At 41.4% G+C, this 19,008-nt stretch overlaps 1 protein-coding gene across 4 annotated transcripts in view; it reads right to left on the reverse strand.

Annotated features, from left to right (window-relative positions):
* Positions 1 to 19,008, reverse strand: part of ZBTB40 (zinc finger and BTB domain containing 40) — an 80,113-nt gene that overhangs the window by 47,431 nt on the left and 13,674 nt on the right. For 3 of the 4 annotated variants that reach the window (XM_015441124.3, XM_065528156.2, XM_074017557.1), the window contains exon 2: positions 5,783 to 5,879. The exons of the other annotated variant lie outside the window; for it this stretch is intronic. The gene's annotated coding sequence lies outside the window, so the exon portion shown is untranslated. The remainder of the gene's footprint in view (positions 1 to 5,782; positions 5,880 to 19,008) is intronic. 4 annotated transcript variants of the gene reach the window in all.

The raw sequence follows: 19,008 nt of genomic DNA on the forward strand, positions 1-19,008 counted from the left end.
ACTTAGTTGACTTTGGTTATGGCAGTCTTTTTAGATACAACACCGAAGGCACAATCCATGACAGAAATAAATTTTGCTCCATGAAAGACAATGTCAAGAAAATGAAAAGACAAGCCACAGACTGGGGGAAAATATTTGCAAAAGACACATCAGATAAAGAACTCTCAAAACTCAACAATAAGAAAACAAACAACCCAATTAAAAATAGCAAAAGACCTGAACAGACACCTCATCAACGAAGATGTGCAGATGACAAATAAGCATATGAAAAGATGTTGTACATGGAATGTCTTTAGAGAATTGCAAATTAAAACAACAAGATACCATCACACACCTATCAGAATGACCAAAATCCAAAACACTGGCAATACCAAATGCTGACGAGGATGCAGAGAAACAGGAACTTTCATTCAATGCTGGTGGGAATGCAAAATAGTACAGACATTCTACAGATTAACAGTTTCTTACAAAATTAAACATACTCTTGCCATATGATCCAGTAATCACATTCCTTGGTAATTACCCAAAGGGGTAGAAGACTTATGGCCACACAAAAGCCTGCACACAATGCTTATAAAGCAGCTTTATTCATAATTGCCAAAATTTGGAAGCAACCAAGAAGTAGATACAATGAATAAACTGCGGTACATCCAGACAATGGACTATTATTCAGTGCTAAACAGATATGAGATATAAATTCATGAAAAGACAGGGAGGAAACTTAAATGCATATTTCTAAGTGAAAGAAGTCAATCTGAAAATGCTACATACTTTATAATTCTAAATATATGATGGTCTAGAAAAGGTAAATAGATAGTAAAAAAGACCAGTGATTGCCAGGAGTCAGAGGAGAGGGAGGGATGAATAAGCAAAGCACAGAGGATTTTTAGGGCAGTGAAATTATTCTTCATGAATCTACAATGGCAAATATAGGTCATTATACATTTGTCAAAACCCACAGAATGCATAACACCAACAGTGAACCCTAATGTAAACTATGGACTCAGGGTAAGAATGATGTGTCAATGTAGGTTCATCAGTTATAAGAAATGTACCACTATGGTGTGAGACGTGGATGGTGGGAGAGGTTGTGCATGTGTGGGGAATGGGAGTGGGGAGAGATCTGCAAACCCTCTGTAATTTCTGCTTAATTCTGCATGTACCTCAAACTGCTCTGAAAAATAGTTTATTAATTAAAATAAAGATTTGCCAAAATAAGTATCAATGTTTCAGTTCTAACTACCCCAGCCCCTTCTACACCATGTACCTAATATTGTTGGGCATTCATGAATTCATGAGATTTTTTTCAGCTTGCTCAAAGAAAATCTTTAAGAATGTCTACCCCTACTTTTTGAATACAGTCTGTTTTAATCTATATTATAAAAATGCACATATATTTTTAAACAAATGAAGAAACAGTCCTAGGAGGTAAGTGCCTTTCTCTAAAAGAAGTAGCTCGAGTAGGGGAACTGGAATTTTTATCTCTTGGTGTTTTATGGCAAGAGGGGGGAAATTCCATAAGATTTAAAACTAGGAAAACATTTTTTTAATTTTAAATTAATTTAATATTTGAGAAAAATCTGAACAAGAACTCAATTTGCAAATAACAAAAGACCATAAACAGGCACTGATGAGGTTTTTCTAAGCAACAAATTATACCAATGTAATGTGATTTTTTTTTTTTTTTTTTTTTTTTTTTTTTGTAAAACAAGACATAAGTCTTATGGATTACAGTAAACCAAAAGACCAACCTGGACATACATTAGATTTTTAAACATTCTTATTAGTAAGAAACAAGTGACTGGGATTATATTTTTGGTAGACTCAAACTTAAAGGTTGCTTTTAAGTTTCTGGGGAAGGTACTCACGTCAGATTAAATAAGAAGAAGATTCGCCCAAGATGCAGAGGGAGATATTTCGAGCATTATGTGGTCAGAGCTATTTAATGTTTTTGTGAACAACTTAATAAGAAGAGAAAAAGAAAAACTTCAGCAGAATGAGCAACTGGGCAAGGTTAAAAAGCTAACTGAACCTAATTATCTAGCTTACCAATATATAGATACTAAAAAGATGGTTATAAGCTTGAGCAGTAAAATGAAAATGGGAACCGTTAAGGCCTAAAACATTCAAGGGTGGTCAATGGCTACATAATGAATCCAAGTTGGCAATGTCGAAAACTGAAAATTTACTGAGATTAATGCAACAGTAATTAAAAAACAGACTTTTGGCAAAACGGCACACTGAGCTGAAGTAAATGCATCTTTTTCTTCCACTACAAACACACAGAAATGCTGGATAAAACATAAAAAATGCTTTTAAAATACATAGGCTTGAAAAAAAATTAAAGAAAAGAAATCCCTAGGTACCTGAAATGAAAGAAATATCAAAATCAAAGCTAGAACAGTAAGTGGGAATTGAGACCATGGTGGCCCACAGGGGTTTCAAACTCCTGTACAGGCCCTAAGCTGGGAGGAGGAAGCATTAATGCTCACATGAAGACTGCAAATGTAGCTTCAGGCAGGTAGAAGGTGGGGAGTTAGCACTGAGACCCTTGAATAAAGCCCAGAGCCTCAAACTTCGATCCTTCCTTGATATGCGGTCTGAAAAATCTGCTCACTGGCTCAGGGAAACAACAATAAGAGTTGCTTATTATCTAGGCCTTCAGCAGGAGAAAAGGTAAAATGCACATCTATGCCACACAGAGGTATAGCATCCAAATTTATACTCTGTATCATACAGGAATCTCAAGTCAGGAAATTAACATAAAAACTGGTCTCTAGCATGCAGCAGAAAAAAACAAAGGGACTCACATAGAGAAAAAGACAAACACAGAAAAGGACCAGGCGCGGTGGCTCACACCTGTAACCCCAACACTTTGGGAGGCCGAGGCGGGCGGATCACGAGGTCAGGAGATCGAGATCATCCTGGCTAACATGATGAAACCCTGTCTCTACTAAAAAAAACAAAAAACAAAAAACAAAAAAATTAGCTGGGCGTAGTGGCAGGTGCCCATAGTCCCAGCTACTCGGGAGGCTGAGGCAGGAGAATGGTGTGAACCCGGGAGGCGGAGGTCAGTGAGCCGAGATCGCACCACTGCACTCCAGCCTGAGTGACAGAGTGAGACTATGTCTCGAATAAAAACAAAAACAAAAACAAAAAAACAAAACACACACACACACACACACACACACACAGAAAAGAAGCTCACAATTACAAACTACATGAGGAAGACCTGGACGTGAAAAGTAAATCTATAAAAGCTAACAGTAGAAAACGTCAGAGGGGACCTTTGAAACAGGTAAGGCAAAGACTTCTGAAACAATTCCCCAAAAGCTTAAAAAGGAGAATAAATTTGACTGTATAGGTATTAAAGGTTTCTGTCAAAGGATACTAGAGACAGATGGACAAATGACAGAAATGGCAGATATTTGCAAAGTTTAAAGGCAACGAGAAATTGATATCCAGAATATATAAGAAATTCCTGGCTGGGTAATCCCAGCACTTTGGGAGGCCAAGGCAGGTAGATCACCTGAGCTCCGGAGTTCGAGACCAGCCTAGCCAACATGGTGAAACTCCATCTCTACTAAAAATATAAAAACTAGCCGGCGTGGTGCTGGGAGCCTGTAATCCCAGCTACTCAGGAGGCTGAGGCAGGAGAATTGCTTGAACCCAGGAGATGGAGGTTGCAGTGAGTCAACATGGTGCTACTGCACTCCAGCCTTGGCAGCAACAGAGTGAGACTCCATCTCAAAAAAAAAAGAAAATAACTTATAGGACCTCAAAATTAAGTCACTGAAATCCATCAGTGGATTAATAGATTAGACAGAGCTAAAGAAAAAATGTGTGATTAAGCCAGGCACGGTGGCTCACGTCTGTAATTCCAGCACTTTGGGAGGCCACAGTGGGCGGATCACGAGGTCAGGAGATCGAGACCATCCTGGCTAACACGGTGAAACCCCGTCTCCACTAAAAATACAAAAAATTGGGCCGGAGCAGTGGCTCACGCCTGTAATCCCAGCACTTTGGGAGGCCGAGGTGGGCGGATCACAAGGTCAGGAAATCCAGACCATCCTGGCTAACACGGTGAAACCCTGTCTCTACTAAAAATACAAAAAATTAGCCGGGCATGGTGATGGGCGCCTATAGTCCCAGCTACTCAGGAGGCTGAGGCAGGAGAATGGCGTGAACCTGGGAGGTGGAGCCTGCAGTGAGCCGAGATCGCGCCACTGTGCTCCAGCCTTGGTGACAGAGCGAGACTACGTCTCAAAAAAAAAAAAAAAAAAAATTGGCCAGGCGTGGTGGCAGGTGCCTGTAGTCCCAGCTACTCAGGAGGCTGAGGCAGGAGAACCGCATGAATCTGGGAGGCAGAGCTTGCAGTAAGCCGAAACTGCACCACTGCACTCCAGCCTGGGCATCAGAGTAAGACTCTGTCTCAAAAAGAAAAAAAAGAAGAAGAAGAAAGAAAAAATGTATGATTAGGAAGAAAAGTCTGAGAAAACTGCTTAGAAGGTAGTAGTTAAAAAGAAAATATGAAAAAGAGGTTAAGGGACATAGAAGATAAATGAGAGAGCCAAACATGCATCTAATAGGTGTTCCAGCTGGAGACACTGGAGAACATGTGGGAGAAGCAATTTGAAGACATGGCTAGGAATTTTCTAGAATTAAAGATGAGTTTTAAGAAGAAAAGCTTCAAAATATCAACACAGAAAAAGAAATTTAAGCAAACCAAGAGAAAACACATTACTTACAAAAGAATGACAACGAGGCTGATACAGACTTCTCATTAATAATAATAGATGTAAAAAGGAAATGGAGCAACAGTTTTCAAATATTAAGGAAAATGCCAATCAAGCCAATCAACCAAGTATCTATATGATAAACTATCAAGTCAGGCTAACTTTTTAAACAAACATAAAAGACTCAGAGACTGTCACTGAAAGAATTACTATAAGAAGGAAACTGAACCAGAAAGAAGGGATAAATATGCTAAGAAAAAAATAGAAAGCAACAAGCAAAAGAATTATTAAACATCATCTCCACTAAAATAATTAAAATCAGAAAGACTGGTAACACTGTATGTTGGTGAGAATGTTGAATGACCAGAACTGTCATACACTGTTGGTGGAAGTGTAAAGTGGTATACCTACTTGAAGAACTGATTGGCAATGTCTTAAAATGAAGACTGAACTATTATACATGCAAGAACATGGATAAATTTTTAAAAATATGTTATGTCAAAGAAGCCAGAAACAAAAGAGTACATACTATATGATCCAATTTATAGAAAGTAGAAATATAGGCAAAACTAATCTACCATGATAAAAATCAGACAGTGTAAGTTCTAGACATGGTGTGAGTAGGAAAAAAATTAAATGTAAAGAGACACCAAGAAACTTTCTGGGAGAATGGAAATATTCTACATCTTATTTTGGGTCATGGTTACAAGAGTAGATATTTGTCAAAACTCTTCAAATAGAACACTTAAGATTCTTATAATGTACATTAATTATATCTCAATTTTAAAATTACTTAATGTGTTAATATGTCTAAAATGCACCAACGTTTAAAAATGAGCATGGGAAGGGGAGATTAAAAACAAAGTAGAATAATTACAATCATAGTAGCTACCACATATTGAGTGCTTACTATGTGCCAGGCACTGTTCTAAATGCTTTGTGTGTATTCGCTCATTTAATCCTTTCAAAAACCCTATGAAGTGGGTACTCATCATCTCCATTTTATAGGTAAGAAAATTATGGCACAGAGAGGTCACATAACTTACCCAGGGCCACACAGCTAGTATGTGGCAGAGTGGGGTTCAAAACTGGGCAGTCTGGCACAGAGTTCTGTACTGTTAAACACTGTAATCCACTGTCTCTCTGAAATTAAAAAATCAACAACACAAAAAGTGAGAGTTAGGGTGTTCTAAGAGTCAAGGACGACAAAATAATACCTTCAGCCTCTGTTAAGTAAACTATGTACATTCATGTACAAGGATATAAGGGAATAGAAGCTGAATATTTACAAACAAGAGGTATTACAGAGAATAAAGAAAATGTGATTAATCCAGTAGTAGGTGGGAAAGGGGAAGAAAGAAGGCAAGAAAAGTACGGTAAACAGAAAACAAATTAAGATGGCTGGGCGTGGTGGCTCATGCCTGTAATCCCAGCACTTTGGGAGGCCGAGGCGGGAGGATCACTTGAGATCAGGAGTTTGAGACTAGCCTGGCCAACATGGTGAAACCCCATCTCTACTAAAAATATAAAAATTAGTTGGGCGTGGTGGCAGGCACCTGTAGTCCCAGCTACTTGGGAGGCTGAGGCAGGAGAATCGCTTGAACCTGGGAGGTGGAGGTTGCAGTGAGCCAAGATCATGCCACTGCACTCCAGCCTGGGCAACAGAGCAAGACTCCATTTCAAAAAAAAAAGAAAAGAAAAGAAAGCAAGCTAATTAAGATGGTATAAATAAGTCCAAATACATTAGTCATTACAATAAACAAATATTAAAGTTTCTTGTTAAAAGGCAGAGATCCTCTGATTATAATTCTTTTTCTTTTTTTTTTTTTTTTTTAGACGGAATCTCGCTTTGTTGTCAGGCTGGAGCGCAGTGGCACAATCTCGGCTCACTGCAACCTCCGCTTCCCAGGTTCAAGCGATCCTCCTGCCTCAGTCTCCCAAGTATTTGAGACTACAGCGCGTGCCACAATGTCCAGGTAATTTTTTGTATCTTTAGTAGAGACGGGGTTTTACCACGTTGGCCAGGGTGGTCTCAATCTCTTGACCTCATGATCCGCCCACCTTGGCCTCCCAAGACCGTATTTCTTAAAAGCCAGCTCTATGTTGTTTATTAGTGTGTGGGTGTATTTACACTTAAAACAGTGCCTAGCATATAGTAAGCACTATATGTGTTAGCTCTTATTGTTGGGTACTGAGAAAGGCTGTGAAATCATCCTCATTCAACAGTTTTGAAACTAGCCATCTGACTTGATAGCTTAAGTATTTATCTGTAAATAAACAATTAAAATAGAAATCTGTACATACCACTTTCAGGAACACAATTCTGTTATTAAATAAATATATATAATTATAAGGGATACACTAGTGATTTGGGGGCTATGGAAATACACTATAGAGGCTAAATATATTTTGCTCATCTCACAACTGAAATGTAAAAGTCTCTAATACATATTTTACTGTTTCTGCCTAACTTTCTTTGCAAGGAAGTAAATGGAAGAGACAGAATATAGCACTAGATGTCATGTGGTGAAAGGAGGCTTTCCAGAGGTAAGAAAGCAGTAGTGGAACACTGCAAGTTGGAATCTCGAAGTCCTGTAGACTCACATATAGAGGGAGCCTAAATTATGTTATTAAGTACTTACTCAATTGCTAGGCTCGAGAAAATTGTCAAAGGTCCCATGGGAAGAACGTTTAAGCAACAGAAGAGTACCAGAAAGATGAATGTTCCTCAAAGGAACAATATTAAAGCCTCAAGAAAAGACTATACTGATATAGAATAAAGATACTTAGAAAGACGAAACTTAATTGGCTGAACCAAGTGTCGCATAATGACCCAAAACACAAAGGGGAATTCAACACAAAGTAGAAATTAGGCCAGCATTCTAAAAGGAGCACAAAGAATATTTATTCATTTAAATTTTTATTCTGTCTACTTCCAAAAAGGATTTGAAAGTTTGAGGGCTAGGCGTGGTGGCTCACACCTGTAATCCCAGCACTTTGGGAGGCTGTGGTGGGCAGATCACTTGAGCCCAGGAGTTTAAGACGATCTTGGGCAACACAGCAAAACCCCATCTCTAAAGAACACAAAAAAACTAGCCAGGTGTGGTGGCATGTGACTACTATAGTCCCAGCTCCTCGGGAGGCTGAGGTGGGAGGATCACTTGAACCTGGGAGGCAGAGGTTGTAGTGAGCTGAGATCATTCCATTGCACTCCAGACTGACAGAGTAAGACTCTGTCTCAAAAGAAAGTTTGAGGATCCTCTAAGTTATAAGAAAACAACAGTCACACACAGGAGAAAAACCAGAAAAAGTACAAGTGAGAACTAAGTCATAGTTTGTACAAAACATGGAATCCCTTTAATGAATAGGGAGGAAAATAATACTAAATATTTACAGTCTCAATATACATTGCTTAAATCAATAAAGTAGATGTTCTGTAATCAATTGAACAATTGCTGGCAAATTTCCTAACAAGACAAAAGCCTTTGCTGCCACTACTAGAGGGTAAGGGGCTCTCTTCTGTGCCTCAGGGAATGGACCTGATATTCTCCAATTTATTGTACTAATTTTCCCGTAAGTCTTCAGCCAGCAATACACACATGTCCTCATACCAGTCAGTGGTAACATACATAAATAATTAACTCTGTGTGGGTCAACTGCCCACCATTTACTCAGTACCTTGCTAGGTGCTGTGTGGGAGCAAAAGGAACGGTAAGTAAAACAAGATCCTTGCCCACAGGGAGATGGTAATCCAATACTGAATCCAACACTGGAATGACTGAAAAGAGAACTCTTAACTCAAACGGCAAGAGACAAGAAGAGGGAAAGGAAGAAAAGGAGAGAAGAAAAAACAGATTGATCCCAGTGAGTGGCAAGGGAAGGACTAGGGCTGGTAATTTCAAGGTTCAATTTCAACAGACAAGGTGAAAAGAAAAAGAATTGCAGACAAAGGAAGGAACACGAACCCAGACCTAAAGAGACATACTTGGCACATATGCTGGAAATAACATATGCTTGCAGGCAACTGGCACTGCACCTGGCTTTGGAAAGGCACCTGATAAGCAACTACTATCGCTGTTATGGACACTGGGCTGGCCAGAAGTAGGTCTCCAAAAACACCCATGTAAGAGGAAGTACGGAGCATGAGTCCAGACAATGGCAGAGGAACTTTAAACGCCTGCTTTCTGAGAAAGGCACACTGAACTAGGAACAGCACAATTAAAGCAGAGCTTTGCCAGTGACTGGCAGAATGGACTAATAAGGGAAAGACATTGCACTAGGAAGGAGTAACAGGCTTCCTACATATATTGTCTCCCAATAAACAATTGGAAGTTCATGAAGCAAAAGCTAGACCCATCTCTGCCTGGATTTCCGTATTTCAATATCCAAGAGAGAAAAGTCATTCTAACTCTTGATCAAGGTCTTCGATTCTGTCTCCCCTAACAGTTCTGTACCCTCCTATGGGCAGACCTACCCCATGGTCTGAGACATCTTTTTGGGTGTTCCAGCTTGATGCAAGCTTACCTGTATTTTTTTTTCTTATTGTTGGTACTGGTAATCCCTATCTTCTGAATAAAATCTTGACTTCTATTTTGAGGCCTGGGCTCTGCTGGAACCAGAAAGCTGAAAGGGACCTTGGAGAGCCCTATTCATTGCTTTCACCGAACAGAAGTTCATTACTTTATCTATCACGTACTCTTGTCGCATGACCAAATGACCTCAGTCCAATCTCCTTCCTTTTTAAAGGAAGAAACTAAGGTCCTGAGAGGCTGAGATGCTCTCTGATCCTAGTCTGTTTTAACCTCATGGCTACTTAGTAGCTCACAAACAACCAGAGCCAGGTGAAATAACAGGCACTCTCAACATAATTAGAGCAAAGATCACACATTCAGAAACAAGAATGGGGGGTTTGCTACACACAAAAAGATGACTTAAAATGTAAGGTATCTAAGGAATCAGTTAAGTTAAAAGAGAACCCCTAGCAATTATTTCTGAGAATACAAGGAGGATTGGCAAGGTTAGGAAAGGGTGACTGTAGCTTTTAGTAGGCCCAGATTTCTCAAGTTCAAAAGCAGCTGTCATTTGGTCTGTTCTCTTGTACTGAGGGCCTGAAAGGCAACAATGTGGGGTGTAAGAGATGCAGATTTCTGTATTTTACACTCCTGGGTTCATGACAGTATCTCTCACATGTATTATCATTGTTTCAAATGCTTTCACTGTCATCGTGACTCCTTCCCAAATGCTAGTGTGCTTCGGTTCCACTCCCCAAGATTTGGAGCGATACTCAAATGGCCTGTACGCCTTCCTAAGGTACGTGCTATTCTGGTCATTGGGAAATCCAGGCAGCCAGAACAGCTCTGAAGAATGCCAGCACTGAAGATTCTAAAGGGTGTGAATCAGGCATAAAGTTCACCTTTGTGGATTTGGGAGGCTGAGCTCTGTTGTAGATATCAAGTAGGGATGATGCTAATAACACTTGCTTATATACTGGGATTTACAGCTCATAATCCCACTTATCCTCATTTTACAGATGAGAACTAAGGCTCAGAGATGTTAACTGCCTTGTTAAGGGCCACAGAGCTAACAAATGGCAAAATCCATACTTGAACTCAGGTTTCAATTCCTAAGACATGGTTCTTTCCTCTGTAATGCAAAGGCCTCACTGAATGCTAAGACTTAGCTACCACTTCTGCAGATAATTTCTCCCTCCTAAGAGCTTACAAGCCATTAAGAGTATAGCTGTCAACACTTGGTTACTTAAAACGAGCAGCTACAGTCTCATCCTGAGGCAACTGGTCAGTGAGCCAAACACATCCACTGCCCCATCCACTCAGGAGACCATGTTTTTCTCAATCTCCAATTCACACCTCATGGCTGGGTCAGCCCTAATGATATCCTGCACTCTCTTTTCATATTCTACTAAATAATACTAGGATATTATTTCTCAAATAACCACTAATAGCTACTGATATTTAAGTGCCTTACTACGTTTCTAAGCTCTTTCTCCTTATCATCTCCTTTAATACTAACAAGCCAGCAAGACAGTTAAACCCAATTTACAAATAAGCCCCTGATAGTGAAGTTAAGTAACAGACCCAAGGACATATAGCAAATCAGTAGAGGAACAGAAATTTTCATCCAGTCAGACTGACCCGAAAGCTCATGCCCTTTATCCACTAGAACAGTTTCTCACACTTTAATGTGCATAAGAATCACCTGCAGATCTTGCTAATGAAAAGATTCTGATTCAGAAGTTCTGAGTGGGGCCTCAGACTCTTTGTTTTTAACACGCTCCAGGAGACCCAGCTGTTGTTGGTCCAAGGAACCATCTCTGAGTAGCAAAGTGCTATATAACAATGCCTAGTCTCAAATCACATTTAATTATTATCAACTATGTTTTAAGCAACACTCCACCTCTAGAAAGTCACAAGTCACACTCAAATTCCTCTTATGCACCTGCGCTTGGCTCCAGACAGAAAAACAATGTCCAAAGTAGCTCTGGGAATAAATCTATACGACATGGAGGATTCGAACAACCAGGCCTTAGGCAAATAGCGCTGTGACCTCCTGGTACCAACCCGAACTCTTTTGGAATGCATTCCAGCAGCCTATCTTCTAGGGCCCCAGGCTTTGGCCAGTTGCTGCCCAAGTAACTAGACCTTACAGGATCCTGTGCCAGGACACACTGCTCCTGATCTAGGAAGTGGTCAACTAGACCTAGTTAAGCCTCAAAGGACCTACAGTGGTACAGTCAGCCAATAAATATATGCTGAACTGAACACAGTGAAGAAATCTTGGCTCATGACACGATATGTGACCTACTGTGACATTTCCTTTCTAGCCACTATGCCATCTGTTGTCTCCCACAGAATCAAACAACTCTACTTCTCTTCCATAGCCTCCTACCCAGATTTCCCGAAAGCTGTATTCAACAGCATTTCAAGGCTAGTATTCTCTCTTGTGGTGTAAAGTCTAAAATTAAAGTTCAATATGAGGCTAGGCACAGTGGCTCACACCTGTAATCCCAACACTTTAGGAGGCCAAAGCAGGAGGATCACTTGAGTCCAGGAGTTCAAGACCAGCCTGGGCAACATGACAAGACCCCCATCTCTACAAGAAACACAAAAAATTAGCCAGGTGTGGTGGCGTGCACCTACAGTCCCAGCTACTTGGGAGGCTCACGTGGAAGGATCACTTGAGCCCAGGAGGTCAAGGCTTCAGTGAGCCATGTTTGTACCGTGTACTCCAGACTCTAGACTCGGCAACAACAGAGCAAGACCCTGTCTTTAAAAAAAAAAAAAAAAAAAGCTCAGTTACATGCTTACTTGACATATAGTACAATCTCGAGGGCCTCAAATGGCCTACCACAAGTACCCCTCCCCCTTGTGCTCCATGGATAAGGTACCCTGGCTGAACAATCCTCCTTACTAAAGGGACCAGTTATAGCTCTTGCTTATTCTTGAGAAGTGAGTGGGTTACAGTTCCCAGCCAGCCCCTTGAATTATTCAAACAAGCCAATCATATCCTCTGGCCAGAAGCAGGGGGCACCATCCGCTCTTGACACTAGAAAGGCTGCTTCCCACAGCCCCTCGTCGGTGGCTTACTCTGCTCCCGAGTGCAACTCCCATGTGAGCTTACATGACGTGTGGTATCCCAGCTTCCAGGCTGCGAGTATATGTGACTACAGCTGTCAAGCTCATCTGTCCACTGTCAGATGTCATGAGTTCAGCATCCCCATAACCCTACAGTGGGAATCCCCCTCTCTTCGGATAGGGTGAATAGGAGGTGATTAAAACATCTTTTTTGCCCAATCCACTGGTCTCTGTCCTTTTTCATATCCTTGAGGCTCTCGAATGCCTTTGGCAAGGTCATCAACTGCTCTATCATGGTAATAATATCTGGCATTGTGCTAAGCACTTTCCACACACTTTCTCATTTAATTCCCCTAACATCCCAATGAGGCAGATACCATTATATCCCTATTCTATAGATGAGGAAACTAATGTCCAGCAAGGTTATATAACCCACAAGACCACACAGTTAATAAGTTTGAGCAGAGCCCAAATGCAGATGTGTCTGGCTCCGTGTTCTTAACTACTACCTTCATCTCTCTGGCTGACAGGATTTCTGGGCTCGCTGCCATCATTCCCCAACCCCTCTCACAGGCAGAGATGGACTGCTGGGTGGCCTGGCAGGAGTGCCTGCATTTGAGGCTCCTTGTTTTTTTCTGCTGGTCTCTGCTAAAGGATGGATGGTGATATGTTATCTGGGAAAGAGTGCTATTGGAATAGGCCAGCTGGCTGGCAGCCAAAAGACTTTCCAAGGTGGCTTCAACTTAATTTACCAAAAAGTCTAGTTTGGTTGTCAACCATGCCGATACAGAAACCTTATCCTGTCAAAGTCTTAAAGTTAACTGAACTTGAGGAGGTTGGATAACACTATCTAGACACAGAAGAAGCTCAAATCAGAAAGGCAATTATTTAATTCACAAGGAGAAATATACCTATTCTTTGCAGTTATCTGTGAAAAAATTCAAATGGCAAGGTCAAATATCATCAGAAAGCCTCTTCAGAATCACAGAAGACAGCAAAGGAAGTTAGTTGTATGCAACCAACATTTAGTGGAAGCCTGGTGCCTCTGTCTTTACCATTAAAGTAAATGCCTGGCCCCACAACCCGGCAGGTGGAGCCTGAGGGCCAGCTACACCGCACGGGCACTGCCAACTGACCTTCTGTGATGTCTCGTCCATCATGGGGTTCCTAGACTCTTCTGTGGCTCCTGTTTCTGTTAATACAGTCGCATTGCTTTGTCTTTGAGATAACGTTTGGCAGGCATGTAATAGTGATGACCATGTGCTAATTTTTCAGTCTCTTTCTCTCAGAGTACCTTCTACTGGTCCTGACTATAGGCTTTTCTTTTGACACTCAGGACATCTATCTATACCAGATCAGAACTACTCTTCCTTTAAGAAACCTAAGCCCAATGAAGCTCCCAACTCACTTCAGATGTATCCCCCTTCTAGCTTCCTTCTGGGCCATCTGCCATACACTGGCTGTGGCAGACTCATTCCTCGTTCCCTTTCCCTGTTCCCTCACCCGCTCCTTTCTCCCACACACTTCATTCACTTGTTACTACTCTGCCTTCCTTCAATCCACTTAAAACTTTATAAAAAAACTTATCAATACCAAACATACATGAAATGATTCCTTATCAGAAGGATAACAGTCAGAATTATGCAACTAGAATTATCCTTAGAGATTATGTAATTCAGCCCTACTATTTTACAGATGAAAGAATTGATAGAAATCAAGTGACCTGCTCAAGTCATAAATCTATAATAGGCAACAGCGGAGCCAGAACTAGGATCTAGGTTTTATGAGCTTTTCAGCCAGTATTTGAACCAAGATACCAAACTCCTAAGTACACACAACAGGGCTTCAGTGGGGAGGGCTTCCATGCATCTCACATACCAGCACTAGGCTGGTTACACAGCCTGTTTATCATTTTTTTCTTTGAATGTTGATTAAAATTCAACCACTGATAGCTCTTTCAGCAAGAAAATAACTATCTTTAAGCCATAAAACTGCCCAAAATATATGCAAACATATGATTGCAAATTTCCCAATCCACTGCCATTAGAACTGTAAGGTGGGGACAGGCTCAGTGGCTCACACCTGTAATAACAGCACTTTGGGAGGCCAAAGTGGGTGGATCACTTAAGGTCAGGATTTCAAAGCCAGCCTGGCCAACATGGTGAAACCTTGTCTCTACTAAAAAATAAAAATTAGCCAGGCGTGGTGGCAGATGCCTGTAATCCCCACTACTCAGGAGGCTGAAGCAGGAGAATCGCCTGAAGCCAGGAGGCAGAGGTTTCAGTGACCCAAGATGGCACCACTGCACTCCAGCCTGGGTGACAGAGTAAGACTCCGTCTCACACACTCACACACACACACACACACACACACACACACACACACACACACAGAACTATAAGGTGAATTTGTGACTTGACCTCAAAAACATTTAGGTGACTATTAACATAATATAGCTGGGTGCAATGGCATGTACCTGTAGTCCCAGTTCCTTAGGAGGCTGGTGCAAGAGAATGGCTTGAGGCCAGGAGGCCAAGGCTGTAGTGCTCTTTGATCACACCTGCGAACAGACACCACACCCTAGCCTGGGCAACACAGTGAGACTGTGTCTCTTAAAAAAAAAAAAAAAGTAGTAATACATTAATGAAAACATAACTGGAGCAGGCTTTTCTATACATAAAGGAAACAAGAAATTCACAAATGACCAAAGGATTTGACTACATAAAAATGTAAGCTTTAAAACAAAACACCATCAACAAAATTAAAAGATAAATAATAAACCAGTGAACACTTCATGGCATGTAAGTGACAACCAGGCACAGTAGTCTAACACCTGTAATCCCAGCACTTTGGGAGGCCAAGGCAGGAGGATCCCTTGAGGCAAGGAATCCAAGACGAGCCTGGGCAACACAGTGACACTCCATCTCTTAAAAAAAAAAAAAAAAAATTAACCAAGTGTGGTGGAGCACACCTGTAGTCCTCGCTATTCAAGTGGCTGAGGTGGGAAGATTGCTTGAGCCTAGGCAGTCAAGGCTATAGTGAGCTATGACCATGCCATCGTATTCCAGCCTGAGTGACAGAGCAAGACCCTGTCCCTATCACACAAACCAAAAAAGAAAGATTATACAAATCAATCAGGAAACGCCAAGCATGGCAGCCCATGCTTATAATCCCAACATTTTGGGAGGCCAAGGCAGGAGGATTACTTAAGCCCCGGAGTTCAAGATTAGCTTAGGCAACAGAGCGAGACTCCATTTCTACAAAAAATAAAAAAATAAAAAAAAAAATAGCCAGGCATGGTGGCACATGCCTATAGGCTAGTTGGGAGGCTGAGGGAGGAGGATCACTTGAGCCCAGGAGTTCGAAGCTGCAGTGAGCCATGATTGTGTCACTGCACTCCAGCATAGGCAACAGAGTGACACCGTGTCTCCAAAAAAAAAAAAGAAAAGAAAACTTTAACATTTAAATTTTAAGAAGAAAAATACACATAATTCACAAAAAATTAAAAGTCAATAAACTGACTTAAAAAGTCAATAAACTGATTAAAAAATTCAGCCTGGTGAATAATTAAAGAAACACATATTAAAACATGGAATCAGAAAAGTTTTTCAGTGATAGTATTTAACTGCGAAATAGCGTTTTAGACCATGGACTCGGATTTGGCAGACTAACTTGAACACTTACTCGGTGACCTTGGGCATATCACTTTAATCATTGTGAGCCTTAACATCTTTAATAGTTTTGGTGTGAAGATGAAATGAGAGAATGCACTTGAATTGCTTTAGCAAAGTGACTATCAACAGTAAATGCTCAGTAAGTATTAGCTTCTTTTCTTTCTTTTTTTTTTTTTTTTTTTTTTTTGAGGTGGCGTCTTGCCCTGTCACTCAGGCTGAAGTACAGTGGTGAGATCTTGGCTCACTGTAGCCTTGACCACCTGGGCTGAAGCAATCGTCCCACATCAGCCTCCTAGGTAGCTAGGACTACAGGCATGGGCCACTACACCTGACTAAGTTTTTGATTTGTAGACAGGGTCTCCCTATGTTGCCTAGGCTGCTCTCGAACTCCTGGGTTCAAGTGTGCTTGAACCTCCCAAGGTGCTGGGATTACAGGCATAAGCTACTGTGCCCAGTCTGCTATTATTGGCGGGGGGTGGGGGAGGGAAACAGGCCTGACACAGTGGCTCACATATGTAATCCTAGCACTTTGGGAGGCGGAGGTGGGAGGATCACTTGAGGTCAAGAGTTCAAGACCAGCTTGGCCAACATGGTGAAACCCCGTCTCTACTAAAAATACAAAAATTAGCCAGGCGTAGTGGTGCCCACCTGTGATCCCAGCTACTCGGGAGACTGAGGTGGGAGAATTGCTTGAACCAGGGAGGCAGAGATTGCAGTGAGCAGAGATCACGCCACTGCACTCCAGCCTGGTAACAGAGCAAGACTCTGTCTCAAAAAAACAAAAACAAAACTACTTACACTAATAACACAGGAGAGGGAGCAGTGAGCTAGGTACCCACACAATGCTGATGGAAGTATAAACTGGTAAAACTTTTTAGGAAACAAGGCTGGTAAATAATCTGGGAGTAATCTGCTCACCTAAAGCTATAAAAATGTCCTTAGAGACATGAGAATTTGCAGGGTGGGAAAGGTATACTTTACTTGCACTGTTTGAATGTTTTACCAGAGTTACTTTATATACCAGTTGTATAATTCCAGATAAAAAAGGAATAAGAAATCTATGATAGTAGCAGGAAAAAAATGTTAATGTTTATGCCTTTTAGAATCACTTCTAGGAATCTATCAGAAATAATTAATTAGAGATCCAATGAAATATTTATGTACACTATATTCACAGCAATAGTATTAATGGTTTAAAAAAAAAAAAAACAAAAAACCTGGAGACAAACTTAAATATATGAGGTTTTAAAGTAAATATGGCATACAGCCATAGTATGGAATATTATGCAGCCATAAAAGGGGCTCTCTATATGACACTAAAAGAACATGTAATCCTCCCAATAAATAAATAAATCAAATTTCATCACATTTTTAAATGTCTGTTTATCAAAGGACATGATCATGAAAGTAAAGGGACAATGCACAGAATGGGAACAAGTACTTCCAAATCACATATCTGATAAAGGTCTAGTATTCAGAATACATATGGCATATCAGAATCTAGTATCCAGAACTCTTACAACTCAACAATAAAAGGACAAATAAGCCAATTTTAAAACGGGCAAAGGATTTGAATAGACATCTCTCCAAAGACAGGCAAAATGGCCAATAAGTACATGAACAGATGTTCATCATCCGTCATTAGTAAATGCAGATCAAAGCTGTAGTGAGATACCACTTCAGGTAACAACACTAGGATGGGTATAATAAAATAAAACAGAAAACAGAAAATACAAGTGTTGCTGAGGATATGGAGAAACTGGAACCCTCACGGAATTGCTGGTGGGAACGTAAGATGGTACCGACCCTGTGGAAAACAATCTGGCAGTTTCTCAAAGAGCTAAGCACAGAGACACCATATGACCCAGCAGTTCCACTCCTTGTATACGTCTGGGAGAAATCAAAACATGGATCCACTCAAAAACTTGTACATTAACATTCATTGGAGCATTAAGCCTAACGGCCAAAAAATGCAAACAACCTAAATGTCCATCAACTTATGAATGGACAAAATATTGTATATGTAAACAATGGAACATTATTCATCCATAAAAAGGAGGTACTGATACATGCTACAACATGGATGAATCTTGAAAACGTTATGCTAAGTAAAAGCCAGTTTAGCCAGACATAAAAGACCACATATTGCTGTATATGATTCCATTCATATGAAATGTCCAGAATAAGCAAATCCATAGAGACAGAAAATGGATTAGTGGTTACCAGACCCTTTGGGGAAGAGTAAATGGGGAGTGACTACTAACAGGTACAGAGGGGGTTTCAGAATGATAAAAAACATCCTGGAATTGGAAAGTGGTGATGGTTATGATGGTGGCAGCCAATCCAGTCGGCCTGCCATCATCCCAGCTGAAGCAAAGAGGGCCTGGCTAGGGCTACATGCTCCACGGAGCAGGCAAGAGTGCCATCCAAGTTGTGGCTGCAGATCTGAGCCTCCTTGTGCTCTCGGGGGACCAGGAGCAGGCAGGAGCCCCGCCCCACATGGGGCAGCTGCAACCCCCCAAACCATGGCTGCAGACTCAGGCATCCCCACATTCCTGGGGGTCTGGGAAGGCCCCACCCTCACAGGCTCAGAAGCACCTCTCCCCACTGTTTGGTTTCTCCCTGCTATCAGCACCCACTCCAATCTCAATCTGGGAGCAAAGTTAGGCAGAGCCCGAGCACCAGGAACAGCAGTAGGCAGACAGAGTCCCAGGTAGAAGAGGGCAGGTCCCAGTAACGTCCCTTCTTCAGGCCAGGGAGGGGCCGGAAGGCTGGGGACCTGGTTGCCAATTCCACTGACCAGAGTGGGAACTGGTGCTTTTCCCAGGTCTGCCCATGGCCACCCATGGGCCAATTGGCACATACCACACTTCCTCCCCTCTGAGGCCCATAAAAGCCCCAGACTCAGCCAGAGCTGAGCAGACATGGGATGACCAGCTGCAGAGAGGAGCTACTCTCTCTGCTGAGAACTTCAGAGACCTGCAGAGACCACCAAATGACCAGCCC

This window comes from Macaca fascicularis, chromosome 1 (assembly GCF_037993035.2).
Source record: "Macaca fascicularis isolate 582-1 chromosome 1, T2T-MFA8v1.1".
NCBI classification, from domain to species: Eukaryota; Metazoa; Chordata; class Mammalia; order Primates; family Cercopithecidae; genus Macaca; species Macaca fascicularis.